This window comes from Capsicum annuum, chromosome 3 (assembly GCF_002878395.1).
Source record: "Capsicum annuum cultivar UCD-10X-F1 chromosome 3, UCD10Xv1.1, whole genome shotgun sequence".
NCBI classification, from domain to species: Eukaryota; Viridiplantae; Streptophyta; class Magnoliopsida; order Solanales; family Solanaceae; genus Capsicum; species Capsicum annuum.
Window position 1 is genome coordinate 169,045,613 of NC_061113.1, and position 23,086 is coordinate 169,068,698.

Genomic DNA, 23,086 nt, shown 5'->3' on the forward strand with positions numbered 1-23,086 from the left:
CATCATAAGAGGATAAGAAGATTGCCCAAACATCGTGCTCACCCTAAAAATCAAGTCTGAATCACTATCTTTAGTCGAGGTCGCATGTCAATCGTTGAAATATGTTCTACACTCAACCAAAAAAAGAGTACATGTAGCATCAGTACATCAACAGATAATGGTAAGAATCAAAGGTCGACTAACTCAATAATGTACAAGTAAGCAAGAAAAGAAAGTATAAAAGCCATTATAAAAAATTCATGACTAATGATATCATTCAACTAAGCAAATCATGTATCATCACATCATTGCAACTCAGAAGTTTATTTTCACAGACTTTCACACTTACTCACGTTCATCAATAACTTATTAACATGTAAATACTTAATAAGGCACTCGATTTCATATGTATGAGTGAATGTATGCAAGATGTCTGTATCATCTCTTATCCCTTTTAACCTTATCATCGAGATTACATCGTATTGGTGTGGTACCCGATCCATTATCACATCATATCATATTTGTACCACATGGTACCCAATTTATTATCACAATATATAATATTTATACCGGCGTGGTATCTGATCCATTATCACAACATATCCTTACAATGCAGATGACATGCAATGCAATGCAGTCATTAAGTCAAAAATCATTCTAGAAGGAAAACATATATGTTAAGTTCACAAATAAACATAAAGCCAAGAAAGTTTAAGTGCTATAATAAAATCATAGCCTAACTCAACTCCATTGCTCAAAGACACCTTTAAGACACACCTTTGCCCTTTCGTTCTCCTTCAATTATTTCTTCATCTACAAAAAAACAAGAATACACCACCATTTCAATAATTCATTCTCTTTTAATAGTTAGGGATCATAATCCATTAATTTTAGTCACAATTTTACCTTATTTCATCATTTTAGATTTTTCTTATCATTTCAACCTCATGAATTTACTTAAAGTACCAAAAAGAATCATAATCCGTTAATGTTTCTTACCTCCCTAGGATCATTACATACTAAATTCATAAACAATCCCATTATTTTTCATCAATTTCCATAAACTATGGTTAAATCGCAAAATCTACCATAAATTTATTTCTTAACGATTTTCTAAGGTAAAAAAAGTTAATTCAAGTCTAGAACGTAATTACTTACCTCCAAAGATGATCAACTTCAAAAACCTATGAAAATTGCCTTCCTAAAGATTTATAGCATTTTCCAAAAAAGTGGGGAGTGAAAATATTTTTTTAGCTTTTAAAAACTGAAACTGTACTACGCATTACCACTGTAGCAATTAAAGTTCCACTACAGAAGTTCACATCTCTCTTTATGGAGACTGCATTAGTGGTATCTCTGTAGCAGTTACTTTTTCCACTGTAGTGGTCCACGATAGAAACTCAGGTCCTCTCCTCAGTTTTTCTCATTTTACAACACATACCCTGAATTTTGACGTCATAAATGAACCCTCCATGATAAATGCCATAACTGGATCAAGTGATGAAAGTTTGTACATCTTCCTATACTTCTTGGGCATCTATTTATAACATTAAGTTACACCACTATGAACCATATTAATACAATATTTCATTTGATTATCACACCCTTACAAATAAGTCAAACCTAGGATAACCCTAAATTTCTCAATATTTCTCTAAAGGTAGTCTAGGAGAAAATTTTACCTCTTATTTCAGAAAAATGATATTTTGAGTTGTTACTTTATACCAATTTACCACTTGTTGGTCCTTCAATGATAACTGGCCTAAAAAGACATAACTGATAAAGCACAAGCTACACCTTCAATCTAAAAATTATGCAGTTTTTATCAAATGTAGTAACCTAATAAAGGTTGGAGTTGAATCCCAAGGGAATACATGGAATTGCGGCTTTCAGCTGTTGAAATCAACGGGCAAAACTAGAAAAGTAAATGGGGGGATTGTAGTGTCATTATCAAACAAGTAGCTAGTATTAACTTTTGTTGTAATCAGTCATCAACGAATACTAGGATTGTGTTCACCCTGGATTCTCAACTTCATAAGATTATCATTCTTTATTGAACTAGCCCAATGCCTTGCATCCAGAATCTGATAAGTTATGTACCACCAATCGTCTTTTGGACTAGCTGACAGATTTCACCCTTTATATTTTGAGTCTCAGCATGTCGCCTTATGAACTCTTATCCTAGATCCTAATTAACTATTACCTTTAGAGTCTTTAGTTATTAGATGACATCTAACCATCTTACCTTGATAATACCTAGTAGTGTGGATCAACAGATAAACTTCAAATTACTGTCGTAATTATCTTTTCCTAGTCACTACTCCTCTTTGGAGTAAGTAGAAAAAAACTAGGTAGGATCCTAACATTTGCAACCGCTAAGATAGCTATTAAAGTAATATAATACAATACATGCATGGGTATCAGTTTAGAACAACATAACACTTACCTTACTTCATCAATCCACCAAGCTTTCCACAACCCTTGCTACGCTCATGCTCGTGAAGTAATCAACAACGTTCATAATTGAAAGCATAAGATGTAAACACAATAATCATAACTGAAAATCCAAAACATTAACTGAATTAATCAGCCAAAATAAATACAAGAGAATTCCAAGACCAAAATCAAATCTCATAATCAAAATATATTTTATTAAGTATCAAGAGTGCGTAACTTCTACTTAAAAAATACATAAAGGGTATTTATAGTATATGAGGAAACCCTAAAAATCAAAGCCCAAATGAATAAGGGCAAAAAGGGTCGGTGGCCTCTTACCTATGTCCACATGCAGTCTGGCAGTGGGCGCAGTGTCACATGCAGTCCGCATGTGGACCCTGGTAAGTTCTAGAAAAATTTTCTGCACTGTTCATTCTAAGGATTTTGGACATCTAGTACTTACCTTACCCACATGCGGCCTGCATGCAGAATAGGTAAGTGTCAGAAGTTCTTCTTCATCTTTTGCACTCTTCGGATCTTCAATTCTGGCCCTTAACTTAGTCACAGATGGACCACATGTGCTACATACGGTCCATACATAGACATAGCTAAGTGTCAGGCCTTCTGATTTTTGCAACCAAGCTTTTGATTTCAAGTTTAAGCATATACTTCGGTCACGTACACCAGGTAAGTAACACAAATGTACAAAAATGATCAAGTAAGTAGCCAAAACCTCCATTTTCATCTTTTTCTCAAACTTAGCATCCCAAATCTAGTTTCCTACAAAATATACCCAAAACGCATCATATCTAACAAAACAACCTAAGAAACTTGCATATTTTTTGTCATTTGAAGCGTCGAAGGTGCTATATTTGTATAACACATCAACACCTCAACACCTCAATATAGAATGTTTGTATGTCCTTAGGAAACAAAACAAAACAAAACAAAACACGATGCTTAACTAGGAGAATCTAATCTATCTAAAGGATTCAATCACCACTTTAAGTTCAAATCACAATACCCTCTCCTATTTCAACCTTTCAAAACCAATTGTATATAATATAAAGCATGACAATGTGACATATTGGGATTAAGTTATGGCATTACATTAGCAATAGTCAATCATTCATGTATATACAAGTTACACTAACCAAAACAAGTAAGCAGCTGGTAATATGACTCATGTGCCCTCATAACAAAGAAGTCCCACTCACTCATATGAAATAATGCATATCAATGCAGGGACTGTCAACAGACACTCACATTTAGAAGACAAGTTCCAATCAATGTTCAGCAAATACCATAGGCTTACTCTTATATTCCTTATCTTAGTTTTCAGACAGTCAAATTAGGATCACTATAGGACTTTATTCGGCTTGTAATATAGACTTGAGGGCTGGAATGGTACATATAGTTATATCAAGTGACTAAGACTCCTTGGAATTACACTAACTTTGGGGTCCACTTATTAACCATTTTTCTTTTTATTCAAATCTTATTTCTCTATTTTTATTATTTAATGCATATTCAGGTTGGGTGTTTTTTTTTTCACTTTTAAATAATTTTTCTTTGCTTTTTTCTTTTTCTTTTTCTTTTGCTACCACACCCAACCCTACTAACTTTTTCTCTCATTTTATCCTCCCACATACCCCCTTTACATCACAATACTTATGATGGTCATCCTCAACTTAGGTAATTTTCCTGAATTGAAGTGCAAAATATCCAAGGAAGAACGTGCCAAAATAAGTTTTTGCAGCCCAAATAGGAAGGTGATAGGTAAGACAAGAAAAATAAGCTATAAAGCTCAAAGTAGGGATCAAGGGATACTATTTCACACTGGGAATATCATTCAGGCTAGAAGTGGACTAAAATAAAAAAATGTCCTATGATACTTTCCTAACTGACTATCGTACAACCTAGGCAAGGCTAACTGGGCAAGTTCTGGATTTAACACACAAAGAGAACTAAGTAGCACCTCACACACATATGGCACAGAGTCAATATTTCAAGTTACTACTTATCTGGTTCAATACAACTTTACCCTGGACAAACTAATTCTACAACCATGCCACGGTCGATAAGAAAAGAAGCACAGTAATAAAAACTCGCAGTGGCTATGGTATACCCCATCCCCAACTACAAAATATACACTATCCTCAACGTCCTAAAATAATATAAGAAAAAGGAATAAGGACATACCTGGGATGCACTAAGCATTCATGTCATGAGAATCCCTAGATGGGGGAATATCCACTAGCAGAGGACATGGTGATGGCGGTACACTACGAGAAGATGCACTCATAGATAGCTTGGCATCCCTCTACCTATCAACAAATACAGTCTCTATTGAATCACGGGTGGCCCTTTTCAGGGCTTGCGCATATGGTCTTTTTGGATTCAACAGGTCCTCCTCTCGGCCTCTCTTAGTTGAATCTACGGGGACTGCCACATCATCCTCTAGGAATAAAATGAAAGTTTCTGGGAAAATGCAGAGTTGATGGCTAACAACTGGGGATACAACTGGAGAGATAAATAATATGTAGCTCTCAGTGGGAGGGTGTACCTCTGATCTCAGTAGGTCTATCTCCTACCTAATGACTCCTAGATTCGGTATCTCAATCCTGCTAAATTAGGTCGATGCTCAACCTTTAAAAACTTATATCCATAAGTGCAATTGAACTCGTAGATCGGTGCACAGACTATAGTCTAGCCTTAGTCATCTCTAGTGTAGTCTAGACCCATGGCCGAATCTTCTCATATAATATCGCCATCTCTGTGTCAAGAATCAGTAGCTGAGTGGTTTTCACCTTTATTCTCTTCTTAAAACTTAGTACATTTGGTACACAAGCCTCTACAACAACATCCTTATCAATAGTGTGTATCACAGACGCTACTCGCATATCATTTGGTAGCTGCACTATCATACACTCATTATACACCACTTGCTCATCATTCAGTTTAAAGATGATATCCCCTAAGTCTATATAATTCAAAACCCTAAAAGCGGATAGGAAGGGTCTACCCAATATAATGGGGGCTTGAAAATTCACCTCACAATTAGGAACCATTAAATTAGTGGGAAACATAAAGGATGCCACCCTTACTTCTACGTCACACAATACACCCACCGATTTCTTCACAAATGAGTTAGCCATCAATAGGTTTATGGGTGTAGGTTTGATTCCTCATTCTCAACAAATTATGCACAACCAGTGGCATCACATTTGCTCCTGATCCCAACCCACATAAAGCCTATTTGATGTTGAAAGGCCTAATAGATCATGGAATAATGACTGCTCTGAGGTCCTTCTTCCTTTCTACTAATGGTAAGGGAGAAGTCACACTACAAGGGTTCACATTATCATTGGGCTTGGCAACCCAATCCTCACCATTATCATACTAAAAATCATCATCACTCTATATCAACTTCTTAGGCTTTGCCTCAAGTGTATCATCGCTCTCAGTACTATCAGTCTTCAATTCCTTAATAGTAGGTACAGAGGGATCATCATTAGTGGAACCATAATTTGTAGTGATAACTAGACAATGCTTGGTGTTTGAACAATTCTAAATCATGTCACTTAGAAGGGTACCCGCTGCCTTTGATGCAAAGTGACATACATCTTCCCAAACTAATGCTCTAACTATTTGATAGCCGTTGCTAGGACTCAACCTTTTAGGTCAAACCTGCAATACCAGCCTTGATCTTCTTAAGGCTAGCCTTTGGATTTTCTTTCCCTTCCACCAGTTTGGTAAATATTTCTTCCATTCTTGATTCTGTATCTCATCTACTAGGCAAAATGTACCTATCTCCCCTCTCTCTATAATTATCTCTCCATCTCTATTCACTACCTTTGTCCCTACTACGGTCTCTATATCGGTCATTATCCTAGTTGCAACCTTGTTTTCCTTGCCCTTGAGATCAAAATCCTCAAACTGATGATCTAGATATACCTCACCTCATCTTTAAATTTAGACTCATAAGCTTTAGAAGATGCACCCTATGTTCATACTGTATGAAGTTTCTCTAAATTCACAATCATAAACTGCTTTTCCAGCAACCCAAGATTAGTCCTCAGTAACATAATCTCTTGCACTACAAAATCATCAGCTACTCTGTGGTCACCGAAAACTCTAATGAAATAATTTCTAGAACCCCACTCTACCATTTAAATTTTACATCCTCGGTTAGTGAGAGAGATCTAGTCTAGAATGTCGAAAGATACCTGCTAGTGTAATCTTATAAGAGATACTTCCAAGATAGTATCTAACGTGGCTCTGGAACTAATGGTCGGGGCTTTATAGAATAACTCCAATAAGTTCGTCCCTGAAATCCGATGGTTGGGCACCAAACTCAACTTCTTCTTGAACCTGAACCAACCCTCATATATGGACTCAAATTGTAGCTTCCTGAAATAAAAAATTTTGTCCTCAAGCTGCAATATCTTGGATGGAGGAAAGAACTTGTTCAAGAATTGCCTATGCAACTCATTCCACATAGTGATAAATCCTCTTGGAAGTTTCCCTAACCACAAAGATGCTTCTACTGTAAGTGAGAAAAGGAACAACCTTAACTTGAGCACCACCTAACTCACCCTTATATTTGTATATGAAGTGTAAATCCCAATAAAGTTGGCCAAATACATGTTTGCATCATCAATAGACATTCCCCCAAACACACCCTTCAAGTGTAAGAACTGGATCATAGTACTGGTATATTGAACATGACACCCGGGGGTAAAATAGAAGGAATGATAGCTTCTATATCTTCCAGATCAATGGACCCCAGATCCTCATCATCATTCTCATATGGCTATAAATATTTGTACGTTAGGATCACTTGAGCACAACCACCTTTAACTCTATTTTGATTACCAAAATCAGATCTCATAATCAAAATATGTTTTTTTAAGTATCAAGAGTGTGTAACTTCTACTAAATAAACACATAAAGGGTATTTATAGTATATGATAACATCTTAAAAATCAAAGAATGAATGAAAAAGGACAAAAATGGTTGGTGGCCACTTGCCTATGTCTACATTCAGCCTGGCAGTAGGTGCATATGCCACATGCGGTCCGCATGTGGACCCAGGTAAGTGCCAAAAACATTTTCTGCACTGTTTATTCTAAAGATTTTGGACTTTTGGTACTTACCTTATCCACATGCAGTCCGCATATAATACATGCAATTCATATGTACTTCCTGCGGTCCATATATAGACATAGGTAAGTGCCAGAAGTTCTTCTTCATCTCTTGCACTCTCTGGATCTTTAATTTTGGTACTTACCTAAGTCATATAAGGACCACATGTGCTATTTCGGTCCACATGTTGATATAGGTAAGTGCCAAGCCTTTCAATCTTGCAACCAAGCTTCCGAACTTTAAGTTTTAGCATATGCTTTGGTCACGTACATCAGGTAAGTGCCACAAATGCCCCAAAATGATCTAGTAAGTAGCCAAAAACTACATTTTCATCTCTTTGTCAAACTTAGTATCCAAAATCTGGTTTCCTAAAAAACATACCCAAAACATATCATATCTAAAAAACAACCTAAGAAACTTGAATATTTTCATCCTTTTAAGCATTGAAAGTGCTATTTCTATAGCACATCAATAACTACTGAAATAGAGTGTACTTGAGTGGATGAAAAAGTAAAGATATTGCTTACACATGTCCACTTTGTTCTCCCATGTATCTTCTTCTATAGTACTATTCCTCTACTGAAACTTCACACAAGGAATAACTCCCTCAACTTCCTCATATCTTTATTCAGAATAGAAATAGGTTAATCTTTATAAGATAGTTCCTTATCAAATAGTTCTACGTCCTAATGAATAATGTAGTCACAATCTCCATAGTACTTCATTAACATAGACATATTCAATGCAGGGTGCACTTTGGAAATACTACGGGTTAAGTCCATCCTATATGATACAAACCCTACTTTCTTCAACACCTCAAAGGTTTCTATTTACCTTGGGATCAACTTACCCTTCTTACCAAATCACATTACACCTTTCATGGGTGACACCTTCAAAAGTACCCTCTTCTTCTTCTAAAATTTAATATCTCTTACCTTTTTGTCTGTGCATTATTTATGTCAGCTTTGAATCGCTATGAGCTTCTCATATATGAATATCACCTTCTATATAGAGTCCTTGAGCATATAAGTTCCCCAAGACCTCACCTTAAATGCATCAAACCACCCTATTAGGGACCAACACCGTCTACCATATAAGGCTTTAAAAGTATTCATGTCAATACTAGAGCAATAACTATTGTTGTAAGCAAATTCACACAATGGTAAGTATTGGTCCTACTAATCCCAAAAATCCATAACACAAGCCCAAAATATTTCTTCAAGCACTTAAATAGTTCGTTCAAAATGACCATCAGACTATTGGTGAAAATTCCTTCCAAGGTCAAATCTAGAACCTAACTCAGAATAAAATATTTCCCAAAATTTAAAAGTGAACTAGGTATCCAATCAGACGCAATGGACAATGGTACCCCATATAGCCCTACATTTTTCTTCACATAAATCGTAGCCAACTTGGTGATATTATAATCAACTTTTACTGAAATAAAATAGGCCAACTTAAAAAACCTTTAAACAATGACCCAAATGGAGTCATATTTCATTAATGTCTTTGGAAAACCCACCACAAAATCCATTGTTATCCGCTCCCACTTTTATTCTGAAATAGGCATCTACTGAAATGTGTCACTAGGCTTCAAATGTTCGTATTTGACTTGCTGGTAGTTTTTACACTTAAACAAACAATATAAAATATTACACTTCATCCATCACCACCAATAGTGTTGTCTCGTATCTTAATATATCTTATTGGCACCCGGATGTATGGAGTATTTGGAATTATGGGACTCTGCCAGAATAACTAGAATCAAGTTATCTACTTGAGGTACACACAATCGACGTTAAATTCTCAAGGCCCCTTCATCATCCAAAATGGCCTCCTTCTCATTCACTTGTAAATTTTTTCTCTAAGCTCATTCAATGTCTTATCTTCAAAACTTTCAACTTTTAATTAGATCCTAGAATGTTAACCTAACTTCAACATGTGCCAACACCTTTCCTTTGCTAGTATATTGTAATATTGAAAAGCCATTACCCGAAGACCATACATCTCTACATGACTCGAACCGGGGCCTTGGCCGTGACGAGCATTCCCGAACCCAAATGCCCAGAACGCCCTCTGTCTATCTGGTAATCAAGCACATAATTCATATGATCAAAGTAATACGGATTAGACACAATAATACGAAAATATGGTCAATAATTAAAAACAATTAAAGGCCTGAAAACATTCCCAACAATATTTAATATATATCTGCAACAGTCTGCGAAATCTCTACTGACATACTATCTGAATAACTAGGACAAGGCCCCCAGCAGACCAAAAACCATACTGAAATAAATACCTAAATGACTAGGCCTTCTGAAGCAAAGAAGGCTCACCAACTGAACTCTAAGATAACCCTGTCTATAGACACTATGGAGGATCTTGACCCCTAGACTGTGCCTCAGTACCTGGGAGGAAAGGGAGGGTCAACATAACTGTACTGGCACGCGAAACAATCCAAAATAGAGTAATTGAACATATATATATAGATATAATACGTGAGAGAAAATTTTCATCAAACATTAAGCGTAAAAAAATTTCTGAAAACACATAGGCATCTTCTGAAAACATATAACCTGTCTGTAAATCTCAAACTCTGATCTGTGTATTACTTCTGAGTTAGGTGGTATCCCCTACAAATCTAATATTCCATGGGCTATATGGAATCCGCAATTGACTCAGCGGGGAATCCTCCAACCTGAGTATGCCACAAGGGTTGGAGTTCCTAAATCTGATATGCCATACGACACTTAAGTCAGCGTATAATAATATACCCGGGTCGACAAACCACAAATTTAGGCAATGAGTTGCTTGAACTCAAGCCCTCTTTAGAGAACCACCTAACATCTCTGAATGCCTATATTTAACCTTTTTTGTACATGCACCATTTTGAATATCTAAAATCATGATAGTCTGAAATATTTATTAGTCTTAGTCTGATATGGCATTGGTCTTAATTGGTATCGTCATACCAAGACTTGTAAGTCATGATTTCTGAGCCATAATACATTAAGCTAAATCTTTCATTTAAAGCATAATTTAGACCACCAAAAAATATGCAACTAGTATAGAAGATTTCATATTTCGAAACTCAAGTCAAAATCATGCAAAAACTTCATCAACTTATGGTAGTCTAGTGCCTTTAGCAAGTCCATGCACTCTTTCATTATATGCATTATGAACATTAAACATTCATGCTAGATTCCATCTTTAGTGATGTAAAATCACCTTCAAATCATAACATGAGTTCAGTCATTTCATATAATGCTTTTCAAGGATGCATTGCAAAACAATTCATATGCTATGAGAAATCTGAAAAAATTTATAATAAGAGGTAATTCACCAAAAATCATGCTCTCAACAAGAATTCATTCTTAAAAACATGGTTTCATACATTCATATTCTCAAATCACTTTGGGGAAGGTCAAAAGACCAAAAAAATGATGTTAAAACATTTAATACATGAATATATACATAGATTCAAAAACCCCATTCTAAATATGCTTTTTATGTGCCCATGAGAATTTAAAAAAACCCCACGTACCTCAATTTCGGAAAATAATGGGTGCTTTTTGAATCCTGTGGATTGGGGATTCCGAATCTCTAATAAATTTTGAAAACCCACGATTGAATCTTGATTTATTTGGGTTTTTAGTTTGAAACCTTGGGAGTGTTCTTGAGAATTTTTAGATGAATGTGGATGTATTTTGGAGAATTGGAGACTGAATTTCGTGTTTATGGCTGAATAAGGGTGGGAAAAGGATCATTTTGCAGCAAAAACGGAGTGTTTAAGTCACTTGAAACCATTACATAGGCGCCACATATGATATCGCCTATATTTACATCGGATGCGCATATGCTATCGCCTATATTTACATAGGCGCAGCCTATGCTATCGCCTATATTTACATAGGAGCCCCCTATGCTATCTCATATGCTTTCCAGTAGCCATGTGCGATTGGTTAGGTGACATATTCTACTTTGAAAGGCCATAACTTCTTGCTCGGGTGCCGGATTTTAGCAAAATTGGTATCGTTAGAAAGATAACTCGGAAACCTATCATTTTACATATAGTAGGCTCTCTAATTCGACATATACAAAGAGTCATGGTCAATAGAAGTTGACATAGATTATAATGTCCACTTAAACTTAATCGATCGAAGTAGTTTTTAACTCGTCCGTGAGTTAAAGGACCTCTATGGTCTAAATTCAAGCTTGAATGGATTGACATACTACGCAAATAATTAACATGTCATATTGGCATAGGATTTATTACTTCGGGATTATCAACGTATCAGATTCATGGTCTATATTTTGGCCCAAAATGTGGGGCATTACAATCTCACACCAACAGGCGCCTGGAAACCTACTGAAATGCTAAGCTCACCATACTACTGGTTTTCGGCTTAGTGCAGCCCAAACCACATTAGATTTACTTGGGTGATATAAGATTGACATGTCATAGTCTTTAATAAAATTCATCCATCTCATCTATCTAAAATTTAATTCTTTTTGGATGAACACATGTTGTAAGATATGGTGGTTTGTGAATACCTCACATTTCACCCCATAAAGATAGTATCTCCAAATTTTGTAAGCGAACACCACGATTGTCAATTCCAACTCATACATGGGGTAGTTCTTCTAATAGGACTTTAGTTGTCTCAAAGCATAAACAATCACATTCAGATCACGTATCAACACAACACCTAAATCCAACTATAAGGAATCACAAAATACAACAAAATCCTTACCCTTAATGTGTAGGGTTAGTATTAGGACTAAAGTCAACAAACTTTTGAGCTTTAGAAAGCTCTCTGCACATATTTCATCTCATTCAAACAAAAATTCTTTATGATTTAAGTGATTTATGTGCAAATCAAAGGCAGAAAACCGCTTAATAAATCAATGGTAGTACCTAGCCAACCCTATAAAACTAAGGATTTCATACTATTCATCAATCTGGCCTAATTTTTGACAGCCTCAACCTGTTATGGGTCCACCATAACCCATTCTTAAGAAACCATGTTCCCCAAAAAGGATATTGAAAAAAGAAAAAATTCACACTTAAAGTACTTAGGAAATAATTTTTTTCTTTCCTTCAACATAGTATACAAATAAGCTTTATAATTTTTCTCACTCTTAGAATAAACAAGTATATCATTAATATAATAACAAATTAATCCAAAAAAGGACTGAAACACTCCATTTATCAAGCTCATGAATACAGTAGGGGAATTAGTCAAGCTAAAAAACCTAAGTGGAAACTCGTAGCGCCTTTGTCATGTTCAGAAAATAGTCATTAGAATGTCCTATGCCTTAGTTTTAAGATTGTTATAATTTGACCTTAAATAAATCTTGGTGAACATTGTATCTCCCTAATGTGTGAGCAATTGTTAACACATTTAAGACCTTTAACCAAGAATAATTACGAAGACTTAAGAAACTTTTATTGTTTTTGATTTGTTTATGTCTGACTTTATAGTTTAAGATGATGGGATAGAGAACCAACAAGCATGGAAGCAAAGAAGTTGAAATCTGGAGAAATCTGAAGAGAAGTATGGCTGACGACATTTGTGATAAGTCGTCAGCCCTGTGATATGCTATCACAGTTGTCGTCAGACTTAACAAGAGATTGGCATGAGTTGAAGTTGTGACTATACTTTGTGATAAGGTATCAGGATGGTGATAAGGAATCAGGAGCATCATCAGCCTTAAACAGAAGATAGAAGTTGAAGACAGCTTTATGACGACATCCATGACACGTCGTCAGCCTGGTGATAAACTGTTAAGGAAGTCGTCATACTTAAACAGAAGATGGAAGTTGAAGAAAGTTTTGTGATGACATCCATGACAAGTTGTCAAGATGGTGATAGGTCATCAACATCATCGTCAGACTTAAGTAGCAAGAGCCAAAAATGCAGAGGAGCTGACGACATCTTATGATAAGCGATCAGACTCCTAATAAGCCATCACTAACGTCGTAGTTTATTCCAAGAAAAAGATGAAACTTCTATTTTGCTTCCTTATTTAGGGTTAACTATTTAAAGCCATCTTTTAGGTTTTTCTGAAGGAGATTGACTTATCATTGACTTATTGACAACATACAATTTTTCTCTCTCTCTCTCTAGACGAATATTTTGGGAGTTTTGTCTTGTGAATCAATTTAAGTTATAATTTTTAGATCTTCATCATAGTTGTAAGATAATCTTCTTAATTATAAATTCTATTTTTCTACTTGTTTCTTGCATCATGAGTGGCTAAACCTCATTAACCTAAATTATGGGATCTAGGGTTAGGTCATAAAGAGGTGCTAAATACTCAAGATTCAATAGGTGTTAGGATTTCTTGATAATTCTGAGATTTTAATTGATGTATGTTAGTCGCAAACAACAGGCATACCTACTTTTATTTTCTTGAGAAAGAAATCATAAACAGTAGGAAGTGAATTATCAACAGGGACTCAAAAATACTTCGTTTAATAATTAGTGTTGTAACTAGGTTGATTAACCTGAGGTAAAATCTGGGTAGTGAATAGTGATTCCCTAAGTCTGATAGGATTAGAAAATCAGATGCTTAAATAGGATGAGAGACATTTGAGCATAGTATTGATAAAGATAGCTTGTTATCCAAACCACCGTGAGAATCTTGAGTCATCTTTAGCATCTGTAATGTACCGTAAGCCCTAGTGAACATAATTCTAGTTATCTCATAAAATGTTGGTTATAAACATTGAAATCAAAGTGTCAAACAATTACTTGTGAAACTTAAACCCCCATTTCAGGAAACATTAAATTATCAGTAAGTTAAATCTCAACTGACTTGAGTTCGTACCTTATTCCCTAAGGGATTCAACCCCAACCTAGTTGGGTTTTATATTGACGATGATCGCTTATATCCATTCAAGAATATAGTTTGAGCGTTATTAAAAATGACACTGTTGCTGAGGAATATGATTGTAAACTGAAAGTTTGTGTGTGCTAATTGACTGTTAGTTTAGTTTCTTAGATTTACATTTATTTGTTGTTTCTATTTATTGCAGGTTCTTTGTTGTTTATGACAAAAACAAGAAGTTTTGGAGAACCGTTATTGTTAATTAATCCGGAACCTCAGCTGATCGAGAGAATGGATAACAACAGGAGGCGAAAAGATTAGCCACTTTGGCCAGGGCTCAGGTGAACATACAGAACTAGGATCAACAAGTACGTCACCCGAACCATGATGATGAAGACTTAGGTGATAAGGAATTACTAAATCCTCAAAACCCAAGGTGAGCTAAGCAAATTGCTGCACCAGTACAATGAAATTTTGATAGAAACCATCAAGTTAGAGGAAGGTATGGTCAACATCCTATCCATTACGAGGTTGATGACAATGACGAAGGAATGGACAAATAGGTGCAACGGGTGCTATCATTCCTCTACCATTGGCACCTAGTGCAAAATTTAGCATAATAAGTACTATGATTCAACTCCTGAATCTAAAGGGGTTGTTTGGAGAATTGCCTGGTGATGATCCAAACATGCACTTGGTGTAATTTATCACCATTTGAAAATCTTTTGATAATCCGAGAGTGAGCAAGAATCTGATCCGATTGAGATTGTTTCTCTTGTCTCTGTCTGGAGAGGCAATAATGTGGTTAAATAAGATGGAGCCCGATTCTATAACCAACTGGAGAAAGTTGAAAGAGGCGCTCCTATAATGGTTCTTTCCACCCTCTAGGAGGGTATAATTGAGGGACAAAATTAGTAACTTCAGGCAGCTCCCAACTGAAGCATTGCATGAAACTTGGGAGAGATTTAAGAAGAAGATGGCACAATGTCACCACAACATGACGGACTTGCACTTGATGGAGACTTTGTACAGAGCTTTTAACTCTATGACAAAGCCAATTTTAGATAACGCTGTAGGTGGTTCGTTCATTGACCTTTCTTTTCAAGATGCTTCAGACATGCTGAATAGAATGACCAAACAAAGTCGGGCTTGGCATACCAGGGATTCTATGGTAACTAGCCCGACTATTTCTGGTGGTATGACTGCGGAGCAGCACAAAAGAGATGAGGAGCAAGACCAAGACATAGCCCACTTAAAGACTCAAATGGACTTATTGACCAAGCACTTACTGTCAGGAAAGACTGGAAAGGTTAAGGTTGTGGAATCTTAGTGCGCTGTTGCTATTGATGCAGATAAGGAGGCAAATTATATTAATTATTAGGGGGGTTTCCGAGGCAATAGCCAAGGGAATCAAGGTCGGAACTTTTATGAAAAACTTGATTATAAAGATAGAGAGCAAGAAAACTAGAGAAACAATAATGATAGGAGTGGTTTGTATGTTCTTCCTAGAAGTCGGGATGTTGCACCAACTAGATCTGGCAAGATGTCCTTGGAGGACATGATGGAAAAATTATTAAATGGAGTTGAGGCTACCATCTCGGGGATAACCACTATGAAGAGTGAATTCTCTACCCTGAGTCAGTTCGTTAGTTCACACTTCACTTTTATCAAGCATTTGGAGCAATAGATGACCCAACTTTCCGCAATACTAAACCAAATAAAAATGGTACTTTACCTAGTGATACAGTAAAGAATCCGTGGAATGATCACTTATGTATGGTGATTACCACTAGGAGTGGTAAGATCTTACCTGGCCCTTCTGTAGGCCAATCTGTAAATGGTGAGATGGTTATTGATGAATCTGCGAAAAGCAAACCAGTGGAGTCTAAGAAACTGGATAGTTCTATTGATGCTTTAGAGAAAGAAAAAGAGAAGGAAGAGAAAGTGGTATTGAAATCTATCCCGAGACCACCACCTCTCTTTCCTCAATGATTGAAGAAGAGGGCTGATGATGCCAAATTCAACAAATTCATGGCAATGCTTAAGCAATTGACAATAAATGTGCCGCTGGTTGAAGAACTTTAGCAAATGCCAGGATATGTGAAATTCATGTAAGACCTTATGACTAAGAAACGAGCGGTGAGCTGGGAATTGGAGGGAGATCTCCACCTTTGTAGAACAATTTCTACAAGGACCCTAGTATAGAAGAAGCCAGACCCAGATGCAGTCACTATTCCCTGCACAATTGGGACATAGAATCAACCAAAGAACTATGTGATCTGGGTGCAAGCGTTAATTTGATGCCACTGACTATTTATAGAAAATTTGATGCCACTGACTATTTATAGAAAGTTGGGTTTGACAAATCCCACCACCACCAACATGAGACTCGTGATGGCGGATAGGTTAATAAAGCGACCTTTTTGCATTATGTATGATGTGTTGGTGAAGGTGTCCAACTTTATATTCCCTGTAGACTTCGTCATTCTAGATGGCGAGGTGGACTTCGAGGTGCCCATAATCTTGGGTTGACCTTTCCTTATAATAGAAAGTGTGCTGATTGATTTAAGAGTGAATAAGATCTTATTTAGGATGAATAATGAAGTGGTATGATTTGATGTGGGCAAATTAATAAATCAGCATGAAGAGATGAGTGTTTTCTCAGTAGTTGATGTGTATTATGAGGATGAACAGGAGGTGCCCATAGCTGAGCAACTTGTTATCGAACCTTTAGCTGCGGTCATGATGAAGTGTGATAGTGAAGGCATTGGGGAGTATGAAGACACCATTTATGCCTTGACAGGTATGGGTTCATATCCTTATGCTCCTAAAAATCTAGACCTTGATTTGGCTAATTGACCAACGCCACTAGCCAAGACATCTATTAAGGAGACTCTGGTGTTGGAATTGAAGGAATTGCCTGGGCACCTATGGTATATGTTTCTGGGCAATGGGAACACGCTACCTATTATTATTGCAGAGGATTTAGGGGAACAACAGGTGAAAGCACTTATCTCAGTACTTTAGAGGCACAAGAGAGCTATAGGGTGGACTATTCCAGATATTATTGGCATTCCCATGGGAATCTGCACGCATAAAATTCAGCTTGAGGAGGATTGTATTCCAACCATAGAGCATCAGCGCCGTCTTAATCCACCAATCTAAGATTTGGTTAAGAAGGAGATTATAAAGTAGTTAGATACAGGAGTGGTTTACCCTATTTCTGACAGCAAGTGGGTGAGCCCATTTCAATGCGTACCCAAAAAAGAGGGTATGACGGTGGTTGCTAATGAAAAGAATGAGTTGATTCTGCTCAGGCCTGTAACTAGGTTAAAAGTTTGCATGGAATACCGCAAGCTAAATTCTTAGACTCTAAAAAACCACTTTCTGATAACCCTTATGGACAAAATGCTTGATTGATTAGCTGGCAGGGGGTGGTATTGCTTTTTGGATGGTTATTCTGGATACAACCAAATATTTATTTCTCCTGAAGATCAGGAGAAGATGACGTTCACATGCCCATATGGAACCTTTGCATTTAAAAGGATGCCATTTGGGCTATGTAATGCACCCATCACTTTTCAACGGTGTATGATGTCTATCTTCTTTGACATGGTGGAGGACACCATAGAGGTATTCATGGATGATTTCTCTGTGGTGGGTGATTCATTTGAGATGTGTTTGGCAAATTTGAATGTAGCCTTGAAAAGATATGTTGAATTTAATTTGGTGCTTAACTGGAAAAAATGCCATTTCATGGTCAAGGAGGGCATCGTTCTCGGCCATAAAATCTCTGAAAAGGGGATAGAGGTTGATCGAACAAAGGTAGAAGTTTTTGAGAAACTACCACCTCCCATTTTAGTAAAAGGAAGGTGAGTTTTCTTGGACATGCTGGTTTTTATCGAAGATTTATAAAAGACTTCTCAAAGATTACAAATCCACTTTGCAAACTTTTAGAGAAGGAGGTAAAATTTTCCTTCAATGACGAGTGCTTGAAGGCATTTGCATGCCTTAAAAAGAAGCTGATTGAGGCCCCTATTGTTATTTCACCTGACTGGGAAAAACCATTTGAGATCATGTGTGATGTAAGTAGTGTGGCCCTTGGAGCTGTATTAGGGCAAAAGAGGGAAAAACTGTTCCATCCGATATATTACATCAGCAAAAAACTGAATGAAGCACAAAAGAATTACACCATCACTGAAGAGGAACTTTTGGCTGTAGTGTATGCTTTCAATAAGTTTAGAGCTTATCTGCTTGGGACAAAAGTAGTGATCCACACCGACCATGCTACCTTGAGGTATTTGATGGCTAAGAAGGATACTAAACCAAGGATGATCAGATAGGTATTACTGCTGCAAGAATTTGATTTTGAGGTCAAGGATAGGAAAGGTTGTGAAAACCAAGTTATAGATCATCTGTCTAGAATGGAAGGTGAACAGGAAAGTAGTGATAAAATGAAGATAAACGATGCATTCCCTGATGAGGAGATTCTGGCTGCCACCATGGAAAAATTACCTTGGAATGCAGATTATACAAATTATGTTGTGAGTGAGGTCATCCCAGAAAACCTTTCTTTCCATCAAAGGAAGAAGTTCCTGCATGATGTGATGCATTATTTCTAGGATGAGCCATATCTTTTTTGGCGATGTACAGATAATATTACAAGGAGATGCGTGTCGGAAGTGGATGTATTGTGCATATTGGAAGCATATCATGCTTCCCCAATTAGGGGTCATCACGTAGGTGACCGAACAGCTAGGAAGGTGTTGCAGAATGGCTATTATTGTCAAACATTATTCAAGGATGCCCACGATTAGTGCTGAAATGTGACCAATGCCAGAGGCAGGGGTCAATCTCTAAAAGACATGAGATGCCCTTGACTAAGATTCTTGAAGTGGAATTATTTGATGTCTGGAAAAATATGGGGTGAAATAACATAGAGTGGCTACCCCATACCACCCACAAACTAGTGGACAATTGGAGGTATCAAATTATGAAATTAAAGCCATCCTAGCCAAAACGGTAAATGCTAGCCGGAAAGATTGGTCTCGAAAGCTTGATGATGCCTTGTGGGCATATCGGATTGCTTTCAAGATAACCATTGGCATGTCACCATTTTAGCTGGTCTATGGAAAAGCTTATCACCTACTAATAGAGCTGGAGCACAAGGCCTTATGGGCACTCAAAAGGTTAAATCTGACTTGGAAGAAAGTAGCAGAGTTGAGACTGGAGCAATTGAATAAGATGGATGAATTCCATCTCAGGGCCTATGAATTAGAAGATCTATATAAAGAAAAGATAAAAAAATACCATGATTGAAGAATAGATAAACGGGAATTCCAAAAAGGTGACTTGGTGCTTCTGTTCAATTACAGACTCAAATTATTCCTAGGTAAGCTGAAATCTAGGTGGTCAGGCCCTTTTAAAGTTAGTCAAGTCCACTCATCTGGAAGACTGGAACTCAAAAATGAAGACGACAATACCTTCAAGGTAAATGGGCAACGTGTCAAGGTTTACATTGGCTTGAAAGAATCAGTGAAAAGTATCACCATTATCTGTCTCGATAAAGTTTGAAGTAATCAAGATACCTGAGTTGTGCTGTGATGTTAAATCAGGCACTGCATGGGAGGCAAGCCATGACACCCAATATTGATCCATTCCAGGTATACTTTAACCCTTAGTTTAATTTTTCTTAGATTTAGTGTTGAGGGTGTAGGGTAGTCTATTGTTGTAACATATTTTGTGGTAACTAGGAGAAATACAAGTACAGAAAGAAGTTGACATGTTTTTGATTAATTTTTAAACACCTCTCCAAATTTTTGTTGGCAACGACTGTGTGAATTATATTCACTTGTTACCATTGTGAATCTTGTTGTGGCATTAGTTCTAACTGAGTGATGATCATTGCTGAACAATTGTATGAACTAGATAAGTGGTAGCCTGTGATATACTTGAGTGCCATGTGTATGTGAGCAACTACTTAATTCCCTATGTATGCTAAAGCCAGAACTTGCCTAGTTAGTCTTACCATGGTTAAAGGATAAGGGTTAGGAAAGGATCATAGGACATTTTGTTGATTAACCCACTTTTAGCCTAAACAACCTACCCTATGTGTATTATATCCCTTGATCCATGTTTTGAGCCTAATTAGCCTATTTATTCCTTATGAAACCTTTCACCCTCCTATTTATACCATAATGACCTGTTTGGCCCTAGTCTTCCTTGGACACTGTGCACCTTGACCTAGGCAAACAACCTAAGTTGAAGGTGGCTATCATAGGGGTGCATGGTGTAAGATGAGTATGAAAAAGGGTAGAATAAAGAAAAAGATAAAGATAAAGATAGCTTGTTATCCAAACCACCGTGAGATAAAGATAGCTTGTTATCCAAACCAACATGAGAATCTTGAGTCACCTTTAGCATCTTTCATGTACCGTAAGCCCTAGTGAACATAATTCTGGTTATCTCATAAAATCTTGGTTACAAACATCGAAATCAAAGTGTCAAACAATTACTTATGAAAATTAAACCTCCATTTCACGAAACATTAAACTATCAGTGAATTAAATTGCAACCGACTTAAGTTCACACCTTATTCCCTGTGGGATTCGACCCCAACCTAGTTATGTTTTATATTGATGACGATCGCTTACACCCATTCAAGAGTGTAGTTCGAGCTTTATCACTCTCTAGGACTAATCAAATATGTCATCTATTCTAGAAAAGGGATACTTGTTACAAATATCACATTATTCAACTGGTGATAAGCTATGCATATTCTCATACTACCATCTTTCTTCTTCATAAATAACGTTAGTGCATCCCATGGAGAGACACATAGCAAATAAAGACCTTCTCTAATAGTTCTTGTAATTGATATTTCATTTCTCTTAACTCTTCTAGTTCCACATTTTATGGAGGAATAGAAATAGATCTAGTCCCTAGCTCTAGGACTACAAGAAATTCGATGTCCCGATCTATAGGCATACCTAGAAGATCATCCAAAAATACTTCTAGACATACAACTAGAACTAACATTATAGAAGGGAATATAGATTTATATTACTAAAGATAGTCTAAAAATCACCTAGACCCATTCTTCACTAATTTTTGGGCTCGAATTGCAAACACAACCCTTACTGAACTAGGTTTAAATTAAAATTCAACTCTAACTTCTTTTTCCTGAGCATTGTAATAGTGACAGTTTTGGCATAACAATTAAGGAAAATATGATAATGAGATAACCAAATTATGCCTAATATAATATCAAATTCCTCCATGTCTATCTTTATGAGTATTATAGAACATGGACGATAAAACTAATCAACACACATAAATTCCCTAACCAATATAGACAAATACATGGGAGCATCAAGATATTTACATTCCAAATCCCAACCCATAGAAAATTTCCCAGGCACATAAGAGAAGGTGGAATCGGGATCAAATAATGCACAATTTTTATGATCACAAACAATAGGTGATCACTATATTGGAAGCTTCCACCTCAGGACAAGCTATAACTATATAAAGGTGTCTATTGTCACCACCTTAACCACCACATCTACTACCCTGAGCTTTATTTCTACCAACATTTTCTCCATCTCGACTAGCTTAGTTACCATCCCAAGATTAGACTATTCCTACCTCGCAGACAACTCATACCATTTCCTCCACCAGCTCAACCTATTGGAACTAATCAGTAGAAGCTGGTTGGCTGAGTGAACTAAATTGCATACTATAATTTTGGACAATACCTTCTAACATGCACCAAACCCTTAGACTCAAAGCATTTGGATCCCTAAGTACGCCTCTGAACTGAAGAGGATGAAGGCGTATAGTTGTTAGCTTGAAAATGCTCATAAATGACCCTAGATAGGCCCCTTATTGATACTAGCGTAGCTGAATAGTAGGGCTTAGCAGATCATCACCCCTTTAAGAAAGTAACACCACATTATCCAGAGGTTTAAGCCTTCTTTTGTTTTACCTTTACCTCTTCTTATTTCTCTAGTGTTTCAGCCTTCTTAGCCAATTCAACAATATCTTGAAAATACTTTATAGTCACTACATAGCAAACTCAATCCCCAAATTCAGACCTTTAACAAAATACCTAGTCCACTCCTTCTCTAAGGTAATCAATTATAGTGCTTATCAGGAAAATGCATGAAACCTAGACTCATAGTCCCCCAAGGACATGTTACCCTGCTCCAACCTTAGAAACTCATCCTTCTTCGAGCCATGATAAGTGCATGAAATATATTTCTGACCATGCTCAACTTACTCCATTATTTTGGGACAAGTAAATAGTTGTCAATATAATAATCCAACTTGAGTTGGGGTCGAATCCTATATATGTTAATAGTCACTAAGTATTGACCCACACTGTAAACTTAAAGCTAAACATAAATGAAATTAGGGTGGTAAAATTTGAAATATGTTTGAACAACATTAGCTTGAAACACTACTTGAGAGAAATCATTTTTGGTTAAATTCAAATAATAGAATAATCTTGAGATTATGCTTTCCTAGGGGCAAATATTGTATGGGTAAATTAGAGTGAAATTCAAATTCTAGTTAATGAATATATGGGTAGTCTAGGCTAGTCTAGGGGTTTGGTGTTAGTATTTAAACAAAAAACTAAAATATCACCCAAGGATTCTTTCGGATACCTTATGGGTGTGATAAG